This window comes from Elephas maximus, chromosome 6 (assembly GCF_024166365.1).
Source record: "Elephas maximus indicus isolate mEleMax1 chromosome 6, mEleMax1 primary haplotype, whole genome shotgun sequence".
In the NCBI taxonomy this organism is placed as follows: domain Eukaryota; kingdom Metazoa; phylum Chordata; class Mammalia; order Proboscidea; family Elephantidae; genus Elephas; species Elephas maximus.
This window is the reverse complement of record NC_064824.1, coordinates 63,583,558-63,607,188: the sequence shown is the minus strand read 5'-3', so window position 1 is coordinate 63,607,188 and position 23,631 is coordinate 63,583,558. Positions and strand designations below refer to the sequence as shown.

Sequence of the window (23,631 nt, the reverse complement as noted above, 5' to 3'; positions counted from 1 at the left end):
TTTGAAGTAAGAAATGACAGAAATGTTCTGCACAGTAGATTTTGGTACTTGAAAATTGGCTAAGGCAGATGCCTAGCCATGGGAACAGATGCAAGATCCTTCATAAACGAGGAGTGTGTCCCTAAGACAGTATTCACAAATGGGATGTCACATTCCAGAAAATATGTCAAGATTCATTGTAAAGAAAAGCCATTTCTTTATTCTTTAATTAAGAGGAAAGAAACCCTTCAACTGAGAGCAAGAGAACAGAATATCTACTTCTATTCTTGGAGAAGACCATGAATGAAATGGAAGAAATGTCAAGGCAAGGTACTAAGGCAGATGCCATTGAACATGTCAATTACCCATTTAAAAGCAATTCCATAAAATGGCTCTTTAAGGCCATATGGAAATAATGAATAACTAGGCATGCCCCTTCTGCCTCATGGAGGAAGAGAGAGAACAGAAGTGGGGGCAGTGAGGAAGAGGTAGAGAACATACAGACAACTACTTTATGAAGCATATGGGGAGTATAGGCAGCTGATATAATTGTCAAAGACGGCAAATACTAGTGAGAGGGGTGAAGCTATGACTGAATATTAGAACCCCAGAGCTTCAAAATGGCCTGTCCCACTTTTCTCCTACTGGTTTAGAGGAAAAAGCACAATTAGAGAAAGGATGTATGTAATGTTAATAATAATAAAAGAAATTAAACACAGTACCATGAGAATTCCAAATAGAGAGAGTTTAATTAACTGGATCTCTCTCGGGGATATTTGTATTTATAGACTTTCCTGTTGTTGTTGTTGTTAGTTACTGTCGAGTCGATTCCAGCTCGTGGTGACCCTGTGAAATAGTCCTGTAGTGTAGAATAAAGATTTTGTCCTTTTAGCCCTTACGTGACTCAGTTATTTTTTCCTTTTAATTTTTTGTTGATACTGTGTTTTTGGTAATGGAGGGCATGCTGAATCAATGAGTGTGTCTGAATTTCTGGTAGATAATACGGTTTTTGTTTTATACCTCATTCCACAAATCATACGCTTAGAGTCCAGAGGTACATGAGTATACCCCTTGTGAACACAAATTCTACCCCCAGAGTCCAGAGGTACATAAGTGTACCAAATAAAAAATGTCAAAATTCATGTTCTTCCTACCAAAAAATTCAATGATTCATCACCACCTCATACAATACCCTGTAAAAACAGTAACAAGTCTGTTTCTCCCCATTTGAACTGTTATATACTCTGGTGACATAGTGGTTAAGTGCTATGGCTGCGAACTAAAGGGTTGGCAGTTCAAATCTGCCAGGCGCTCCTTGGAATCTCTACGGGGCAGTTCTACTTGATCCTATAGGGGTTGCTATGAGTCAGAATCGACTCGACGGCACTGGGTTTGGTTTGGTTTTGGTTTGGCCTGCTGGCAGACATACTGTCAGTGGGACAGCAGCTTCCCAATGGACCCCAGAGACACAAAGAGTAAGTGGTAGCTATACATACCACCAGTCATGAAAGGGTTAAAGAATTGTGGCCATTACGGTACTTCTGGAGCAAAGTGTCCTTGTTAACAATGCTTAACTCTAAAGGTTGACTCTGCTTTCCTTTTTTATCCATAAACATTCTAGTTTTATTTTATATACCCCTCCTCTGAAGCCAAAAGGGAAAAAAGCTCGGGAAAAAAAAGGCAGGAACTATCTGTTCTTCACTTGGGATTCTCAGTGTCTAAGCACATGGTAGATAATAAATGTTTTCTGAATTGAGCAAATCAAAAAGAAAAATGGAAAGCAAGCAGCAGTTTGGGGTCATAAACTTGATTAAGGCAAGGGGAGGAAACTTTAAGATTAATGAGAAGAAAATAGGGAGGGTGGAAAAATGGAAAAACATGAGGAAACATTAAGAGGTCACAGAAAAGAAAGTTCTGAGTGAGCAAAATAATGATCTTTCTTCTAGGTACCGTAGGGTATTTTTTAAAAAACGAAATGTGAGCTCCTTGAGGGTGTTATATTCTGAATGCCTGCTAATAACTCATGACAAATTAATGTAAAGGCAGTAAGAAATTTTTCTCTCATTTACACTTATGAAACTGACATAAGATATTAACTGATGAAAATAAAACTCCTTAACCTACTAATAACACTGATGTGATCCAAAAAACCCACTGCTGTCGAGTCAATTCTGACCCATAGCGACCCTATAGGACAGAGTAGAACTGCCCCAGAGAGTTTTCAAGGAGCGCCAGGCAGATTTGAACTGCCGACCTTTTTTGGTTAGGAGCCATAGCACTTAACCACTACCCTACCAGGGTTTCCTACTGATGTGATAACCCAAAAACCCAGTGCCATCGAGTGTGATAGAACATACAAATATTCATTATATATCTAGGATGCAGGGATTATCTTCATTTGCAAACCTCAAGGTGAGGTTTCTGGTGGTAAGGGCCTTCTGGTCTCCTGTGGATCACTTTCTGAATATCCTTACTGTGTGCACTTGAGTTATGGTTGGAGAAGAATATTGAATATACTATGGATGGCCAGAAGAATGAAAAAATCTGTTTTGGAAGAAATACAGCCAGAATGCTTCTTAGAAGTGAAAATGGTGAGACTTCATTTCTTGTACTTTAGACAAGTTACAAGGAGAAACTAGTAGCTCGAGAAGGACATCATGCTTGATAAAGCAGAGAGTCAGCGAAAAAGAGAAAGACCCTCAGCAAAATGGACTGACACAGTGGCTGCAACAATGGGCTCAAACATAGCAATGATTGTGAGGATGGTGCAAGACCGGGCAGTGTTTGGTACTGTTGTACATAGGGTCGCTATGAGTCAGAACCAGTTTGATGGCACCTAACAACAACAACAACAACGTGTGGCCCACATATTATTAAAGCTCAGTTATTATTCACCAGGTCAAGATTTGTAATTCCACTAACACTCCGTAGGTAGCTCCTTCCCCCCTTGCTTTGTCCCTTTGCTACAAACAGGCAAAAGCAGCAAGGAGCTGAGCGTGTCAGGAACAGTTGAATTTGTTACCCACTTTCCTTCTTTCCTGACATATGAAAAAAAGAAGGTGGTTTATCCTCTGTCCTGGATGGCAAAGACAATAGAAGGACACAAAAAATAGCAATCTTGGGGATAGTTCTTTTGGACGGCCCATTGAGATAGAGGAAAGAGAACGCAAAAGTTTCTTGTTTCATTGTTATATGTATCTTGCATGCAACTTTCCTCTGGGGGAATACCATACACAGGATACAATTTGGAAACAATGGTTGTACCAAGGTGCAACACATGATCTTATGTTGTTGTTGGGTGCTGTTAAGTTAATTCATCCCCTTTCACAAAATGGACTACAAAAACCAAACCAAACTGTTACTGTCCGGTTGGTTCTGACTCATAGAGACCCTATAGGACAGAGTGGAACTGCCCCATAGGGTTTCCAAGGAGTGGCTGGTAGATTTGAACTGCCGACCTTTTGGTTAGCAGCTAAGGTCTTAACCACTACACTACCGGGGGTCCGGACATAAGTTTTATAAAAACCCAGAAAGGGGGTCCGGACATAAGTCTTATAAAGCAGACCTTAATTAACAGATGTTAATTAACATTGATGAATATTATTTTTTATCTATTTAATTAAAATGCAATTAAAATCTTATTCCTCTCAGATATTACATTTAATGTGTCCAATAACTGACACACATGAAAGAACTACATGTAGTAGTTCACGATTAAATACTGATTTTGGAAGAACGAGCAGATTCTGCCAGAAGTGTGTTTCTGCAGCGCAGTCAGAGCACAAACAATGTTATACACATTTCTGTTCACTGTATTGAGTAGAAGGACGTGACATATGTTTAACATCATACAGTCTAGAGATTCTAGTAACAATTTCATAAAGATGAGGTTAAAAAAAAAAAAACACCCAGAAAAATAAGAGGTATTAAAACCGCAACCAAACCCATTGCCGTCGAGTCGATTTTGACTCATAGCGACAATATAGGACAGAGTAGAACTGCCCCACAGAGTTTCCAAAGAGTGCCTGGAGGATTTGAACTGCCGACCTTTTGGTTAGCAGCTGTAGCACTTCATCACTACGCCACCAGGGTTTCCACAGAGGTATTAAAGACAGTCATTATCTACTTGTCATCTGATAGAACATTTTAAATGATAACACATCTTTTTCATGTGGTTATTGGATGCAGGCATGTTCATTAACTGGCAGAATCATGTGAAAACCATATTCACCTGAAAAGTATTGACATGTGAAAACCTTAGTCAACTAGCTTGTAGGGAAAAGAGTGAAAAGCATACTCAGATGCACCTGAAGGAACCTATATAAGCATGGTTAGTAATAAATAGATAAAAAAGAGAGTAATTTGTCACTTTGAGGACAAAGGTGTGCCTGACCCAAGCCATGGTATTTTCAATCACCTCATATGCATGTGAAAGCTGGACAATGAATAAGGAAGACTGAAGAAGAATTGACATCTTTTGGATTACGGTGTTGGCGAAGAATATTGAATCACCATGGACTGCCAGGGGAAAGAACAAGTCTGTCTTGGAGGAAGTGCAGCCAGAGTGCTCCTTGGAAGCAAGGATGGTGAGACTTCCTCTCAGGTACTTTGGACATGTAATCAGAAGGGACCAGTCCCTGGAGTAGGACATCATACTTGGTAAAGTAGAGGGTCAGCAAAAAGAGAAAGACTCTCAGTGAGGTGGATTGACACACTGACTGCAACAATGGGTTCAAACATAATTGTGAGAGTGGTGCAGGACCAGGAAGTGCTTTGTTCTGTTGTACACAGGGTTGCTATGAACCGGAACCGACTTGATGGGACAATTTAAGGTAAAATGAATCGGCATTGTCAATCTCTGAGGCTGCCTGTCCAGAGCTAACTACCATTACCACTATCATTACCACTATTACAACCACCGTTTGACAAGTATTTAGGATATATTAGACCCTGCTGTATTTAAACTGACAGAGGTTCAGAAAAGTTGTGTTGACATATTTAGTGCAAATCAAATTAAAATAAATTTTGGAAGCATATTTTTGGCTCACAAATGTGCGGTTTCCTTGGTATCCTAAATTAGACTGTCTTTTATATCCCTAGTGTTAACCTAAGAAAATCATTTTAAAGTAGAGCCAGGAGTTCATGGATGAGTGAAACTTTGATTTTACATGTAAACATTTCTGAGTATTTTTCTGAGAAGAGGGGTCATACCTTCATGGGAAACAGACACTTTCAAACACTACTACTTCTGATGATGGCTAGAATGACTAACTATACCATTTAATCAACTGAGTAAATATATATCAATCTGTCAGATTCTCATGTGGATTTTATAACATCACCCTCACCACACTTAATTCAATGCCTTTCATCTGGTAGGTTCTTGATATATATTTGCAGTTGATAATGATGACCATGATCCAAGACATGATCTCATTTTCCAGACTGTGAAACCCTCTTCAATTTCAAGTTCTTCTCTAGGCCAGCAAGGTTTTTACTCTCTCCCATCATGGCAATAAACCTGTCATTAAGATCAAGTCAGATATAAAATCTTCCAAGGCTAGCACACAAATTCCTTCCCCTGAATGCAAGCTTGCCTCCTTCTTGATCCTATCCTTGATGACAGGAAGGTCATCTTGTATATCATCTGTTCATTTGTAGACCAAATGGTCTACAAGGACAGGACATCTAAATTTTGCCAAGCTCATTTTGCAACCCACTGCCTATAGTGCTTAAGGCAGACATGACAAGATTTTTTCCTCAACAGTGGGAGGAATAGATTTTTTCTTTTTTCTAAAGTGGTTGTTAGAGAATTATAAAATGTGGGTCAAAAGAAGAGATATATATAAAGAATTTAGAATAGACCAAGTCCCCAGCACACAACTTTTTATGAAGTTTCGAACATGTTTGTCTTCTTATGTTTATAAAAAAAAAAAATATGTGCCTAAACATTTAAGCATTCTTACTCCTAGGAATGAATCAGAATGGAACAACTTTACTAATACCTCTAAAAATACATCATATTCATTTAAACAAGAAAACAAAAAAAGCAACAAAAGCTGGTAACATAAACCAAGGAGTGTTTAAAATTTGTATCATATTATAAACCATTCTTCTCACTGCATCAATAGCCATCAATAGCCGAGCTAACTCAGGTGTAAATGCAGGAATATGATTTCTTATCTAAAATAAAATCTTAATAGAAAGCTTCAGTGTTTTTGATGTCTATATTTCAGCTCTTTTATCATGTGTTACATATAGTTGTTGTTGTTGTTGTTAGGTACCATCGAATTGGTTCTGACTCACAGCAACCGTATGTACAACAGAAAGAAACACTGCCCGGTCCCACACCATTCTTACAACACTTGTTATGCTTGAGCTCATTGTTGCAGCCTCTATTTCAATACATCTTATTTATTGAGGGTCTTCCTCTTTTTCACTGACCCTCTACTTTACCAAGCCTGATGTCCTTCACCAGGGGCTGATTCCTCCTGATAACATGTCTAAAACATGTGAGACATATTTGTGAGACCATCCTTGCTTCCGATTGTACTTCTTCCAAGACAGATTTGTTTGTATTTTTGTCAGTCCATGTTATATTCAATATTCTCTGCCAACACCACAATTCAAAGTCATCAATTCTTCTTCGGTCTTCCTTATTCATTGTCGAGCTTTCACATGCACATGAGGTGATTAAAAACACCATGGCTTGGGTCAGGCACACCTTAGTCTTCAAGGTGACATCTTTGCTTTTCAACACTTTAAAGAGGTCTTTTGCAGCAGATTTGCCCAGTGCAAAGCGTCTTTTGATTTCTTGAGTGCTGCTCCCATGGCTGTTGATTGTGAGTCCAAGTAAAATAAAGTCCTTGGCAACTTCAATATGTTCTCCACTTATTATGATGTTGCTTATTGGTCCAGTTGTGAGGATTTTTGTTTTCTTTATGTTGAGGTGTAATCTATACTGAAGGCTGTGGTCTTTCATCTTCATCGGTAAGTGTTTCAAGTCCTCTTCACTTTCAGCAAGCAAAGTTCTATCATCTGCATGACGCAGATTGTTAATGGATCTATCCTCCAATCCTGAAGCCCCATTCTTCTTCATAGTCCAGCTTCTCAGATTATTTGCTCAGCATACAGATTGAATAGGTATAGTGAAAGGATATAACTCTGACACACACCTGTCCTGACTTTAAATCATGCATTATTCCCTTGTTCTGCTCGAATGACTGCCTCTTGATCTATATACAGGTTCCTCATGAGCACAATTAAGTGTTCTAGAATTCCCATTCTTTGAAATATTAACCATAATTTGTTATGATCCACATAGTCAAATGACTTTGCATAGTCCAAAAAAAAAAACAAACACAAGTAAACATCTTTTTGTTATTCTCTGCTTTCAGCCAGGATCCATCTGACTTCACCAATGATATCCCTCATTCCACGCCCTCTTCTGAATTTGGCTTGAATTTCTGGTAGTTCTCTGTTGATGTACTGCTGCAGCTGCTTTTGAATGATCTTCAGCAAAATTTTACTGGCATGTGATATTAATGATATTATTTGATAATTTCCACATTTGTTTGCATCGCCTTTCTTGGGAATAGGCATAAATACGGAGCTCTTTCAGTCGGTTGGCCGGGTAGCTGTCTTGCAAATTTCTTGGCACAGATGAGTGAGCACTTCCAGTGCTGCATCTGTTTGTTGAAACATCTCAGTTGGTGTTCTGTCAATTCCTGGAGCCTTGTTTTTCACCAATGCCTTCAGCGTAGCTTGGACTTCTTCCTTCAGTACCATCGGTTCCTGATCATACTCTACCTCCTGAAATGGCTGAACATCGGCCAATTCTTTTTGGTATCGTGACTCTGTATTCCTTGCACCTTCTTTTGATTCTTCCTGAGTCGTTTAATATTTTCCCTGTAGAATCCTTCACTATTGCAATTTGAGGCTTGAATTTTTTTCTTCAGTTCTTTCAACTTAAGAAATGCTGAGCATGTTCTTCTCTTTTGGTTTTCTATCTCCAAGTCTTTGCACATGTCATTATAATACTTTGTCTTCTCCAGACACCCTTTGAAATCTTCTGTTCAGCTCTTTTATTTCATCATTTATTCCTTTTGCTTTAGCTACTTGACGTTCAAGGGCAAGTTTCAGAGACTCTTCTAACATCCGTTTTTGTCTCTTTTTTCTTTCCTGTCTTTTGAATGATCTCTTTCTTTCTTCATGTTTGATGTCCTTGATGTCATTTCACAGCTAGTCTGGTCATTGGTCATTAGTGTTCAACTCATCAAATCTATTCTTAAGATGGTCTCTTAATTCAGGTGGGATATACTAAAGGTCGTCCTTTGGCCCTTGTGAACTTGTCTTCATTTTCTTCAGTTTCAATTTGAACTTGCGTATGAGCAATTGATGGTCTGTTCTGCAGCCGGGCCCTGGACTCGTTCTGATGAATAATATTGAGCTTTTCCATCATCTCTTTCTAGAGATGTAGTCGATTGGATCCCTGTGTATTCCATCTGGTGAGGTCCACGTGTATAGTTGCTGTTTATGTTGGTGAAAAAATGTATTTGCAGTGAAGAAGTAATTGGTATTACAAAATTCATTTTTGATGATTTCCAATTTTTCCTAGATTCATACTTCGTAAATTCCATGTTCTGATTATTAATGGATGTTTGCAGCTGCTTCTAGTCATTTTGAGTCATATCACATCAGCAAATGAAGGTCCCAAAAGCTTGACTCCATCCACATCATTAAAGTCGACTCTACTTTGAGGAGGCAGCTCTTCCTCAGTGGTATTTTGAGCGCCTTCCAACCCGAGCAAGCCCTGGTGGCATAGTGGTTAAGTGCTGCTAACCAAAAGGTTCACAGTTCGAACCCACCAGGTGCTCCTTGGAAACTCAACGGGGCAGTTCTACTCTGTCCTGTAGGGTCGCTATGAGTCAGAATTGACTGGACTGCAACAGGTTTTTTTTTGTTTGTTTCTAATCTGAAGAGCTCATCTTCTGGCACTATATTAGACAATGTCCCGCTGCTATGCATAAGATTTTCACCAGCCAATTCTTTTCCAAATTAGACTGCCAGGTCCTTCTTCCCAGACTGTCTTAGTCTAGAAGCTTAGCTGAAACCTATCCACCATGGGTGTCCCTGCTGGTGTTTGAGTATCAACGGCATAGCTTCCAGCATCACAGCAACAGGCAAGCTCCCACAGTATGACAAACGGCAGACACATGGGGGATATATAGTTGCTCTACTAACTTAAATATTACAGGAATATAGGTTTAGAATGTAAAAGACTTACTATAATCTCACCTCATCAAGGATAGGTACCATTACTAGTTTGTTATTCATTAGATAAATACCGATTATTATTATTATAATAAACCAAAAAAAAAAAAACAAACCAAACCCATTGCCGTTGAGTAGATCTTGACTCATAGTGACCCTATAGGACAGAGTAGAACTGCCCCATATGGTTTCCAAGAAACACCTGGTGGATTTGAGCTGCCGACCTTTTGGTTAGCAGCCTAGCTCTTAACCACTATGCTACCAGGGTTTCCAATTAAAACATTGGAAAGTGGGTCTGACTGATTCTCTTTGTACTACTGGTGGAAATATAAAGCTTTACAATATTTTGGGAAGGTAATCTGGCAATATTTATTAAAGCATTAATTCCTTTGAAGCTCCTATTTCCGTGAAATCATTCTGCAAATAGGTGAAGTAGCCACAGAATAATAAAATGAGAAGTAGTGGAAATTTAGCGAATTTAATTTTAGAAAACCACTATCATGACCAAACAAAACATGTCCTTTGTTAAGCTGCCAGTTTTCAGTCCTCATTTTAATGGTATATACCTAGTTTTGATTCTTTAAAGCACAGAACTACTTTTACTAGAGAAAACAACACAACTTCTTATAAAAAAATTAATTTCATTACGCACATCTTTAACTTTGTTTTCTTTTTTTTCCAAAATTCACTGTTATAAGAAGAATTAATTTTGTCCTAGAATAAATTTGTATTGATTCTTATCAAATCTTCTACACCAAATATGTTGAAAATGGTAAAAAATATTGTCATATTTTATCTGCTTGTAAACACAATTTTGTAATTCTTTTCAGCTTGATGTAAAACCCTGAAATTAAAATATAAGATTATTTTAATACTTTTATTATCCACATCATCATGATACAGGAAAACAAATGGAAATACACTGCCTGTTCTAATATAAGCAATATCCTGCTAAGATTTGTTTTTAACCTAGTAAAACACCCTGGAGTAGAAAAACTAAATCCCATTATTATTGCTTGACAAAAAGCAAAGAGGAAAATTCTAGTTTGTTTTTGATAACAGTGGTTATCTTGTGCTCTGTGCAAAAGAATGAAGGTCGTGAAGAAAATTGGTTTTGTTCTCGTTTTTTACACAGTCCTACTGCATCAATTTTTTTTTTTTTTTTTTTTTTTACTGCATCAATAAACCTCTGGAAGTTTCCACACGGAGCACACAATGTGAATATAGGCAACTTGGCCTCTCTTAGCACTTTGTTATGCCCCTCACAACTTTATGAGATTGTCAAATAGAGATGGCTAAGTAAGGGATACTGATTGGTATAGGATGCAATGAAAGACAGTTTTCAAATCAGAAGAGTGGTTCCTCAATCTGTCTGAGATGGGGGTGGTGATGACTAGGAAGGAGAGTTTGGAAACGAGTCAGTCATGTTATTATAATTGTACTTTTGTGTTTTGACTGTTATTTATGCCGTATTTCCTTTTCAGAGACCTAAAAAATAGAATACCTAGAGATAAAATAAAATACATAATTGCAGGCACTTTTTTCAACTTCCCATTTGTATTTAACCGGAAGGTTGAAAGTGCCTTGACTGGATGTAAAGGAAATAATTATATGATGTTGACAACTGGAAGTCAAACCTGTGTCAAAGACAACTCCTTACATATTCACATTCAAAATATATTATATTACAGTGAAACCTGTGAGAGCCGGAACTCGACAGAACTGCCTTGTTTTTCTGGGTCTCGCAAGTTTTCCACCTTTGACAGGGTGCAATCTTACCACTTCCCCATTGTAGTAGAAAATATTTGGGTTTTCCTTCTCTGACCTTATACAAGTTCTGGCTTTAGCAGGTTTTACTGTGTCATGTTTTGAAATATCATTCAGAAGATGAAAAGAACTCCAAAATTAAGAAATTTTTTTTTAGTGTTCTAAGTTTCATCTGTTAGTTTTTATTTTTTCTTAATATGAGACTATATGAGAATCTCTCATACCATATTCATTTCTGTAAGTTCTTAAAGGTAATCATGGGTGAAATAAAATAACATTGTTTTAGGAAATGGATGATTTAGAGTAGACAAAATTGCCCAAAGGCTACACAAACTTTTTTTTTTATTGTACTTCAGATGAAGGTTTACAGAACAAACTAGCTTCTCATTAAACCATTAGTACACTTATTGTTCTGTGACATTGGTTGCCAACCCCACAACATGTCAATACTCTCCCCTTCTTGACCTTGGGTTCCCCATTACCAGCTTTCCTGTTCCCTCCTGCCTTCTGGGCTGATGTGCCCATTTAGTCTTGTTCTGTTTTAAGGGCCTGTCTAATCTTTGGCTGAAGGGTGAACCTCAGGAGTGACTTCATTACCAAGCCATAATCTTGGGGTTTCTCCAGTCTCTGTCAGACCAGTAAGTCTGTTCTTTTATTTGGGAGGGTAATGCAAACTTTTAGATGATGTTAGAAACTTAAAGAAACAACTAAATTGGAATTAGCTCTGTTTAAAATAAAGGGGAGGCAAGAAAAGAGAGAACTATTATATTTTTATAAGAAAAAAGTCTAAGTGGACCCCTAAATTCATCATGCTCATAAAGTCTTTTAAAAAAATTAACATAGAGAAAAAAAATCCTTTCTAACCCTCTCATATTCATATATATACTTTCAACTCCACCCCAATAAAGACACTAAAACATACAGCTTACAAATATTTTATTGACTCATGTATGCATTTATCCTTTACAAACTATAAAAATGATTTTTCTTCATTCTTCTGCATTCTTTGTTCAGAATTGTATATAACTGGAACTATATTTTCATTAAAATTAAGAGATTCATTCACTATAAGACAGTTAAACTTACTTGAGAGCATTTCTTCTCTCTCATTTAGATTTCTGGGCCTTATCAGACTCGTAGTTGGAACTGAAGGACAAATATCCCGATGCATATGTATAGTATATAATTTGGGGCAACTCCTTTTGAAGGGAATTTTTCAAAACAACTTTCAGATTCTGAGCTTGGAGAACTGGGGTCACCGAACATACTCTACCCTCAAAATTTCATTGGCTTTGAAAATGTGTACTTCCTTTTATAAATCCACATAGCTCTTCTAGTCTATAACTAGCAACTTTTGGAAAACTATAAGCATGCATCTGTGAAAACTTTGTATTCCTTATGATTTAAAAACATCTGCAAGCTTGAAAGTATAGATTTTAGTATGGATATTCTTCTCTAACTTTTCCCATCTCTCTCTCAAATTCTCTCTAACTTTCATACACATCAACTTTAGTGGAAAAGGGAAATGGAGAAAGAACTTTCTGCCTTAATCCAAACCTTTAATTACTTCACAGGTAATTTCATAAACCTGGATAGGAATTTGTGAAAATCTTAAGTTCAACAGAGAGTCCCCTATATGCCCAGAAATGTGATATATGCTCCAGATAAATAACACATATCCCATATCTTTGAGAAGTTTCAGAGCATTGGCCTTCAAGAATTTTATATCATATATCTCCACCAGTAGAAAAATATTTCTGCAGGTACTCCCTATATGTATATTATATTTATACATAACCATATAAATACAGTATGTAAAGTATATGAATATTTAAACATAGAAATTATAAATAATTAAGTTTTTTTTTTTAAGAAACGTAAATATGAGTTGTGATATTTTTACTTTGCCTCCCAAAAGACCACCTTGCTCACCTATAGGTTACACGTATTCTACTTTGGAATTCACTGGTCTAGTGGGGAGGATAACATGTAAATAGATAATTTCAATAACGTGTGGTCAAGGTGTACTGATTATATCTTTGTTGTATTTTACAGTTTATATATATGGTGTCTGCTTCTGAACTCTGTATTCTACGCCATTGCTCTGATGACCTGGTTTCGTGTGTGTCCGTGTTAGGGACTTTTAGGTATTGATATCCTGTAGACATGAGTGAGTCATCTGGAAGTCTGCAGCTTAACCAAAGAAGAGAGTTGGAGTCATTCAGTCAATAAGTCATCAGTAAACTCACAAGTGGCTTCATTAGAGCGGAGAGAGCATGGAAGATAGAAGAGTAACAGACTGAGAATGGATTACCAAGGAGTACCACGATCTGAGCAGGAGTAAAATATCAGAACCTCTGTGGACACGCTTTTTGGCCTCTACAGTGTTTATTGTTTTAAATTAGCCAACTTCACCCATTTATATTATCTATGACCACCCTGGTGGTGTAATGGTTAAGTGCTACGGCTGCCAACCAAAGGGTCAGCAGTTCAAATCCACCAGGCTCTCCTTGGAAGCTCTATGGGGCAGTTCTACTCTGTCCTATAGGTTCAATATGAGTCGGAATGAACTTGACAGCACTGGGTTTTTTTTTTTAATGACCACCTCACCTATCTGTGATTTTCTGGACAAACAGGGAAAGAAGAGCCCATGAAAGAGCCTTTTCAAAAGGTCCACAAGGTGTGAGGCAAACCAAAAGGGAGGGGTATCACAACAGCCCAGGGAATGAAAGGAAAAAAAAAATGTGGTTAACAGCGTCAAATGCCCCTGAGAGAGCCAGTCAAGATAAAGGCCGCAGGTCATCTGGGCCTTTAGAGAGAGCATGCTCTGTTAAATGGGGTTAGAAATCAGATCGTACTGTGCTGAGGAGTGACTGAATCTTAGAAACTGGAGATAATGAATAGAGACTGTTGCTATGGAAAGTGTAAATGAGGTGAGGAGGAAAGAAATTGGATGGTAACTGGAGGAAGAAACCTAATAAAGAGAGAGGTTGGTTTGTTTCTGTTTGTTGCTTTCTTTTTTTTGGTTAGGAGTGTGAAGAACATGTATAGACTGAAGGAAAAGGGCCAGGAGAGAAAGAAAAGTTGAAGATAAAGGACAAAAGAACATAATTAATGGCAAAGGACTCAGCATCAGTGATAGGGAATAAAATCAAACGTAGACTTTGCCTTGAATTGCAGGAAGGCTTCCTGATCTTTAGGGGTTGAAGGAAAGAAGGGAAGAATGTTAACAGATGTAGCTCGTTTTGATGCTGGAGGGAATTGCTAGGATGCATAAGTAGCTTACACACAATGACCTCCATTTTCTTGTTAAAATAGAAGGTGCACTGAAAGTGAGAAGGAGAGACTGCATGGCTTGAGTAGGGTGATAAGCTTTTGAAATAGTGGCTGACCACAGTCAAAGTGAAAGGATTAGTGAAAGCCATTGAAGGACTAACTCAAATTGTTATTGTTAGGTGACATCTAGTCGGTTCCAACTCATCGTGGCCCTATGTACAACAGAACGAAACACTGCCTGGTCCTGTGCCATCCTCACAATCATTGCTATGTTTTAGCCCACTGTTGCAGCTGTTGTGTCAATCCATCTTATTGTGGGTCTTCCTCTTTTTCACTGATCCTCCGCTTTACCAAGCATGATGTCCTTCTCCAAGAACTAGTCCCTCCTGATAACACGTGCAAAGTACGTGAGACGAAGTCTTGCCATCTTTGCTTCTAAAGAGGATTCTGGCTGTACTTCGTCACACACAGATTTGTTTATTCTTCTGGCAGTCCATGATATATTCAATATTCTTCTCTAACACCATAACTCAAAGGCATCAATTCTTCTCTTTTCCTTATTCATTGTCCAGCTTTCCCGTGCACAGGAGGAGACTGAAAACACCACGGCTTGGGTCAGGCACACTTTAGTCCTCAAAGTGACATCTTTGCTTTTCAACACTTTAAAGAGGTCTTTTGCATCAGATTTGCCCAATGCAATACACTGATTTCTTGACAGCTGCTCCCATGGGCATTTTTTGTGCTTAATCTTTACAGAAGCAGACTGCTACATCTTTCTCCCATAGAGCAGATCGTGGGTTGGAATCACCGACCTTCTAGATAGCAGCCATGCGCTTAACCACGGCGCCACCAGGGCTTTTTGCCAGAAACACTAAAACCCGATGCCCTCAAGTCAATTCTGACGCACAGCAACCCTATAGGACAGGATAGACCTGCCCCATGGGGTTTCCAAGGCTAGAATCTTTAAGGAAGTGGACTGCCACATCTTTTTCCTGCAAATTAGCTGGTGAGTTCAAGCTGCCAATCTTTCAGTTACCAGCTGAGAGCTTAACCATTGCTCCACCAGGTCTCCTTTGTGAGAAACACAGTGCTGTGTAATTTTATTTTGGGCAGTCTGGACTCCCACCCCACTGCATATCTCTTTACTCATCTAGATACTGTTTGCATATGGATCCCTTAGAAGTTTAGATCATTCAGTCATTTTCAAACCTACCTTTTTTTTTTGGTCACTGGGGACATGATTTAATTCTCTAGTGAGCTTAAGAAAGAAGCTAAAGATAGAGGAATTAAACACCAAGTAGGCAATGTTCATCTTTAGTTTTTCTCATCGGTATTTGCACAATTATTTTCTACAACTTTAAATTTGCAGTTGCGGCAAAAAAGAGACTTTTTTTCTTAGTACCTTGTATTAGCTCCTACCTGTGTTGTACTTGAAGAGTTACTTTAATAAAAGGTTGGCTGGGCATGGGTTGTAATGGGGCAACACTCTCATTAGTATAAACTCTCAGTATTGTATGATAACAAAAGCCATAATGTGAAAATATGACTAATCCCTGAATAATTCCCACTTGGTTTTAAAGTTTCATCACATGCCCTTTTAAAATCGAGCTTGTCTTTTTAATTATGTGTTACTTATATTGACATAAAATTAATTTCTTAAAAACACGATGATTGGGCAATTTTTGAGAACAGGGACCGTATCTTACTCATTTTGAAACAACCAAAGCACTTAACCAAGTGTTTTGCTTATAAAAACCCATTGCCATCAAGTCCATTCTGACTCATAGTGACTCTAGAGGACAAATTAGAGCTGCTCCATAGGGTTTTCAAGGAGTGGCTGGTAGATTTGAATGGCCGACCTTTTGGTTGGCAGCCAACTGCTTAACCACTGCAGTTCTAAATAAATTTTGAGTTAATGAATACTGGATGGCTGAGGAAAAGAAGAAGACATTGAATAAAAGCCTGACCAAGACAATCAAAATAAAAGATCATCAATATTTTTTCATTTAAAATTATGAAACTTTGATATTGGCTCTCACAATATAAAGAAGTCAGAAATCAAACTATCCGATCTGAATGAATCATTTTAACCTACATTATAATTTTAACTTCTAGATGACCATTTTACATTATTTTATTATCATGATAAACAGTTTTATAATGGTATAATGGGTAGGCTTATTTTGCTTTTTCTTTTCCAGTCTTATGACTCCAAAGAACTTAGAAAATATCCCCTCGTGCATTCATATCGTCAGGTTTCTGTGTGTGTGTGTGTGTGTGTGTGTGTGTGTGTGTGTGGCCACACTTCACAACTAAAGCACAACTTGTTTGTATTTAAGGAAAGGCATTCAGGGAATTTTGGAAAAATTGCTGACCAGCTATCCTTCTAAACTCGTGTCTATGTGTTAGAAATTGTAGCCCAATATATAAAAGAAATGGAAAGTGTACTAAATACACATACCTTCCTTAATGAATCAAAAAGAAAATTTTATAGAGATGTCTAATACTTATTTTCATCAGCTAACAGTGCTACCACTTTTTTAAAGCAAATTTTAATAATGAGCAGATCTCTACTGAAACATTACTTTCTTTTAACCATAGCTAATTTAATTAAATTGTACATTTCTGGTATGAATGACTTTTTTTTAAATCTTGAGGATACTTTGTTAAGAATAAGTATTTTAAGTAAAAGCAATTTTCCTGGTTATTCAAGTACACATTGGCAATAACAATGGGGAACAGTCATACAGCTATATCATAGATCTTTAAAAAACATAAAAATAATAATTTATGAACTGCTAACCTTGAAATTTCACAAACTCCAGTATCTTCCTGAAGACTCTATGCCTCTTAAAACATTTCTTCAGTCCGTTGATATCTTCTTATTTTTTCCTTAAAAAAGAAAATATGCTTCAACATGCTACATAGGTTACATTTTCAAAGAGCAAAGCTGACTACACAGTTGAAGTATAACGATTACACAGGGGAAAATCACTGGGAATCCTGGAATATAAATAAGGTATTAAATATAGACTTGAATAATCACATGACTTGATGTCAATGGTTTTATATCTATATATATCTGTATATATATAGATCTGTATATATATATATACTCATCACTCAATTAACAAATGTAACAATAAACAAAATGTTAAAGGCATATCCATTTTATTAACTAGCATTACACTAGATATAAACAGCTTTCTAATCTCAAGGTGATTCATGTCTTCAAGACATAAGAAAATTTGGAAAAATCATCCAAAATGTTATAGCTAGATAGTTTATGAAAAGCACTAGAATAAATTTTTCAAATTGTCTAAAGAAAATTAACTAATTCTAAAATTAATTCCAACATTTATATATTCCAATATTCATATTCAGGCTTTAAGATAGATTAACTTAGACTTAAGGGAATGATTTAGATAAAGCATTCTTAAGATAAACATACTTTAACAAAGATCTTGATTAAAAAAAAAAAAGAGTTGCCATGGAGTCAATTCTGACTCATGGCAAACCCATATGTGTCACATTAGAACTGTGCTCCACAGGGTCTTCAATAGTTGATATTTTGGAAGTAGACGGCCAGGGCTTTCTTCCAAGGCTCCTCTGGGTAGACTCGAACTTCCAACCTTTTGGCTAGCAACTGAGAATGTTAATGGTTTGTACCATGCAGGGGCTCCTTTTTGAAAATTAATTTTCAAAATTAATTCAGTGCCATAATTCAAAATCATTGGTGTAATAATTTAGGGATGATAAAATCCCAGCAGTAATGCCACACTTTTATTCTCCTGGACTAAAACACATATAATCACTTTTTCTTAAGTACTGATGAACTTTTCATTCTAGCAATGTTAAGGGAAATCATTATGTCCATACAAAAATGTAAAAAAAATCCTGACAAATAAGGTAGAGAAAACTGTGGAATATGGGCACATTTATCATGTGTCCACGACATCCAAAAACCATCTATCACTAATCTTAGCCAACGACCTCAGCTAGTGCAGAAATACTACAAATGGGTTACTTGAGAAAAGAAACAGTGTAAGCAAACGACTTATGTAGTTTGAGGAAGCGCAAAATGTCAAAAAAAACCTTTAGAAAAAATTATCTCGAGAAGATTGTGTTTCCAGGGGCCTACTGCTCCCTTGGAAACCCTGGTGGTGTAGTGGTTAAGTGCTACGGCTGGTAACCACAAGGTCAGCAGTTTAAATCCACCAGGTGCTCCTTGGAAACTCTACAGGGCAGTTCTATTTTGTCCTATAGTGTTGCTAGGAGTTGGAATCAACTCAACAGCAATGGGTTTTTGATTTGTTTTGTTTTGTTTTATTGCTCCCTTTAAACTTCATGTATATTGGCATATATATGCAGGGATAAAGGTTTAGAGCAAACTAGAAGATCTACGCTACTCAGCAATATCACAGTAATATCAACCTGTGGTTAGAATTATAGAGCTAATAGATGCTGGTTATGGAGGCTGGTTTGGTTCTGAGGGGCCCCAGAGTTGACAGAAACCTTTAGGCATTTTGGAAACATTGATACAAATTTCAGTTTTAAGTATACTTCTCAATATTTTAAAACTCTGCTGAGAATACTACACACTCAAATGGTGACACACTGGAGACCACTGAAGCAATAACTTGCATCACTCACTGCGCTCATTTCAAGGGATATTTCAGGCTATAGCTTTTCCTGTCTTCTCTGTTAATTGACGAATATCCTAAGATTTCAAGTCCAGCAATTAAAAACAAACAAGTAACAGACTTCTCACCATTTGTAACGTATCCATTAAAGACCTTTAAAAAATCATTTTCAATTAAAGCAAATTACTGAAATAAATTAGACACTGAGTTGAATACATCTATAAATCTCACTTATAATTTTAATTCCAATTTTTCTGTTAGTGAAAACAAATACTATATTTATTTAAATGCCATTTTTATCTACTGAGGTATCATTTAAATTTTGTCTTAAAAATAAAATAAAAAAGTTTTGTTGCTAGAAAAAAGTGGAGGACATGGTATCTAGTTCAATTTCCCTATTTTACAAAATAAGAAAATTAACTAGCCTATATTTGTGTCACGTAGCTAAATCTAAAGGAAGAGATTAAGTTTTTTTTACTACCAATTCTTAAAATTGAAAAATAAAAAACACTTGTATTTTACAATCAAATAAATAAAGGACTTTCTTTAGGTGTTTAATATATTTGATTGAGAAAAGCAAAAATATTGAGTTATCTTATGAGCTAAATTTATATACCCGTAATTAAGACACACACTGACCAACCTTTAGGAATGGAGGAAAAAAAAAATCAAACTCTGACTTGCTTGAAGGTCAAGGAAATAAAAATATATTTGATGGACAATATTGACCCCACCTAAGGCCCATGGAGCCTCCGGGAGAGAGTCGACCAAAAAGGAAGAAGGAATCTAAAGGAAGAAATCATTTTCAGTGCCAAAGTCAATTATTGGGTATCAATGCTAGCTTGCGTGAGCTGATGCTGTCCATTTCTATTTCAGCCCCTTGATTCTATGGGTGTGCCTTGGGGACACTGACATTGTGAGACTGTGAGGAAATGTGTGTGTGCACACATGTGAGAGAGATAGAGTTGAAAGAGTTGTACTGGTAAAATCTAAACCACTCACTCTGAATGTTCCTCTGGAAGAACTAAGTGCTGTTGTTCTCCTTTGTAAGCCTGCTGAGTACATCAGTGCTCATCTACATGAGATCAGTAGCAACTGCCATTTTGCCTAGAATCCTATCTCTATGAGGTCATCAAGAACTAGACTGGATAACCCCAGCATAGCCTGTTACATGCTACATGAGTAGACACTTGGTCCTATGGGTGGCATTAAAATGACAAATGACACCTGGATCTGATCTGTGGACAAATACAACCAGCCCAGATAGTACAAAAAATATTTGAAGAGGGTGAAATTTATGGATGGCTGGACTTCTCTCCTTAAGCAGGTGGGGCCTAATAACATGTAAACTAATGTAATCTCATTTGATCTCACAAATTGATGAAGCTACAGAAATAAGAAAGTTATAGTATCTGAAATGGATAGAAAGGTAAGAATTTTTCTTCCTCTTTCTGAAAACAGAGGTTCAAAGAGCTATGGCTGAAATTCCAGCAGTATTATATTTAACACAGAATTGGTTTCTGCCTTTTCTGAGCTCATCAAAAGATTCTCAGCATTAACAACCGATGACGCCCCCGACAGGGAACACAAGAGAGAACCCCTTGAGGGAGCAGGAGAGCAGTAGGATGCAGACCTCAAATTCTCGTAAAAAGACCAGACTTAATGGTCAGACTGAGACTAGAAGGACCCCGGAGGTCATTGTCCCCAGACCTTCTGTTAGCCCAAGACAGGAACCATTGCCAAAGCCAACTCTTTAGACAGGGATTGGACTGGACTATGGATAAAAAATGATACTGGTGAAGAGTGAGCTTCTTGGATCAGGTAGACACAGGAGACTATGTGGGAAGCTCCTGTCTAGAGGAGAGATGAGAGGGCAGAGGGGGTCAGAAGCTGGCTGAATGGACACAAAAAGAGAGAATGGAAGGAAAGAGTGTGCTGTCTCATTAGAGAGCAACTAGGAATATAAAGCAAGGTATATATAAATTTTTGTATGAGAGACTGACTTGATTTGTAAACTTTCTCTTAAAGCACAATAAAAACTAAAAAAAAAAAAAAGGATTCTCAGCATTAGATATCTGACTCTCAAGAGTCCTTTGAAAAAGAAAATTGACATACACCTATATCAACATTTAGAAATGGTTTGTGTGCACCTAACACCTATGGTTCACATTTAGTCTTTTCTTTAATATCTGGGGTTCAATTGAGAACCAATGTCTTGCTCTGGTCATGTTTACTCCCAATATTGCGGGGACGGAAGGAAAGGAGGCCACTTTTCCCTGTCCCAGGGTCCTTGGCTTCCTGGTTGCCTATGGGCATTACTTAGAATCCTCCTACAAATCATAGCAGCCATCAGAGTGGCAAGGATCAAAGCACTCTCCCACATTTGTCAACATTTTGTCTATAGGGCACCTTAAGTAGGTCAGTGAGGTACATAGCTCTTGATGGCATGCTTTAGTCAATAGCCAAGCTAGCCTTCAATGAGGTCACTGAAGGTTGTATCTCAGTGGTAGCTGTGGTAATTGAACTATAAGATCAGCCTGTGTTACTTTTATGAATGATTCAAGGACTAACTATAATGAAATATAACTTGTTTGAAACAGTTTGATACTGTTCCTGACCTTAAAAATATATATATTTATTGGAAAATGCTGTGGTTTTGAGAAAAAACATGTTTCTCCCAGAATCACAGAAATTGAGACCCCCACAGCAAACTACTTCTGCATACCTGGAAGCCTGGCTTACAGTACAGTTAAATTTTTGATCTATGAACATAAGTGGAGACGTGAATTTGCTACATGGCATTGCTAAGGTGAGAATATAAGATTTAAATATTCAGTACAACAGTTTAATTGCATTTGCAATTGCACCTCAAAATACACCATTACATAGTTAATGTGCCTGCACCCAGCAGAAGCATCATTCACTCTGAAGGACAGTCTTGACAGAGACAAAGGGCCCAGGGCAAAGGAATCTATTAGGAGGGACCAACCTGCCATGTAGAGTTTGACCCTGTCTTTTTTAGTGAAGAAAACCCCACTAACAGCCACACTGATTCTATCTAGAATTACTTTTTAAATATCATCCCAATTTTATACCTTCACACACATGCGGAAGTATAACAATCAAAAAATATATGCAGCCCTTAATCCACTCTTTTATTAAATAACAAAAAAATCCATTTCCAATTTTTGCAAACACGTATTGAAATATAAGGAAGTAATTTCACATAACAATATAAAAAAGTTTTTAAAATGATAGCACTTAGTCATACTATTTCAGTATAGTGTATAAGGGGTATTATAACTAATTAGATCAGGGAAACGCTGGTGGTGTAGCGGTAAAGAGCTTGGCTGCTAATCAAAAGGTCAGCAGCTCAGATTCACCAGGGGCTCCTTGGAAACCCTATGAGGCAGTTCTACTCTGTCCTATAGGGTCGTTATGAGTTGGAATTGACTTGACGGCAATGGGTTTGATTTTTTTTTAATTAGATCTGGTGGTCGTCATGGGTTTCTTTCACTTGATCTCCCATGCTATTTTATGTCCTTTCTTATTTCTCACAATATTATATAATCATAGATAAACATAGATACACATTCATATGAAGGGTGTTTTTGTCACATTGGGTAATATTATATTGTAAATAATTGTCTAAAATCATTCAGATAATTCTCTCTTTAAAGGCACAAAAACAGACATAACTACAATTAGTGGGCATTTGGAAGAATCATAAGAGAATCTGGGTAAAAATTTAGGCACAAATTTGAAAACCTAGGGAAATAGATGATTTCCCAGAAAAAATATAAATTGGCAAAACTGACCCAAGAAAAAGGGGAAAATTTGACTAGACAGTTTACTATACAAGCGATTAAAAAGGTATTTCAAATTCTACCATTGCAATGGGGAATAGCATTAGAAGGGTATAAGAAGGCGAAGGTCTCCAAACTGTTTAGATCATGCACACATCAGTAAAAAAGCTTCTTGATCTATACAGATTTTTCAGTCATCTCACTTATGTTCTCACTTCCCCACTTAGCTAATTTAGTGTCCATTATTAGTCATAGTAGTCTGTCGCTTGTGTATACACTCATCTCAAAGGCCTTTCTCTCTTTTGTTCAAACTAGTGTGTGACAAAAAAACACCTGGTTAAACCTCCCTTCCCACTATAAACCTGCCCCTTGTAGCCAAACAGAGAAAATGTAGGATAATGCATAATTTTGATTTATAATTGGCATAATTTTGATTTATAACCACAACCTTCAAGTTGGTCCCCACTAGTAACACTTTTGCTTATTTCAACCCTCCAAGATTCCTTTTCATCTCTCAGCTTATGACCTTGCTTCTAAGAAAATAGAACTACAATTGTTTCTTTCATTTCCTACCACCACACCTTTCTACCCTTGATATTTGTAGCCAACAGCCTTTAATTCTGTTGTAATAGAGAACTGTTTCCAAGAAGGAAAATGCCCATCGTAACAATTAAAGTAGATACCACAGACTGCTTAATTATGTAAAAGCTGTGGAACAAATGCTGTAAGAGCTCCTTCTTTTATGCTCGTCAGTGGGCATTGTGTTTTCTTTTTTCTTAAGTCTGATTTCTGTTTTCTGCAGCCCGGCATGAGAGCACGCGGACTAACACAGTCTGCAGTTTAGCTGTGTTCCCAGGACCATCTGTCAGAATTTGTGCATTTCCTGG

At 37.2% G+C, this 23,631-nt stretch overlaps 1 protein-coding gene across 1 annotated transcript in view; it reads right to left on the bottom strand.

Moving 5' to 3' along the window:
* The window catches only part of CSRNP3 (cysteine and serine rich nuclear protein 3), a 209,479-nt gene that overhangs the window by 149,233 nt on the left and 36,615 nt on the right, over positions 1-23,631 (bottom strand). Inside the window, exon 4 of the mRNA XM_049887346.1 lies at positions 17,099-17,187. The gene's annotated coding sequence lies outside the window, so the exon portion shown is untranslated. The remainder of the gene's footprint in view (positions 1-17,098; positions 17,188-23,631) is intronic.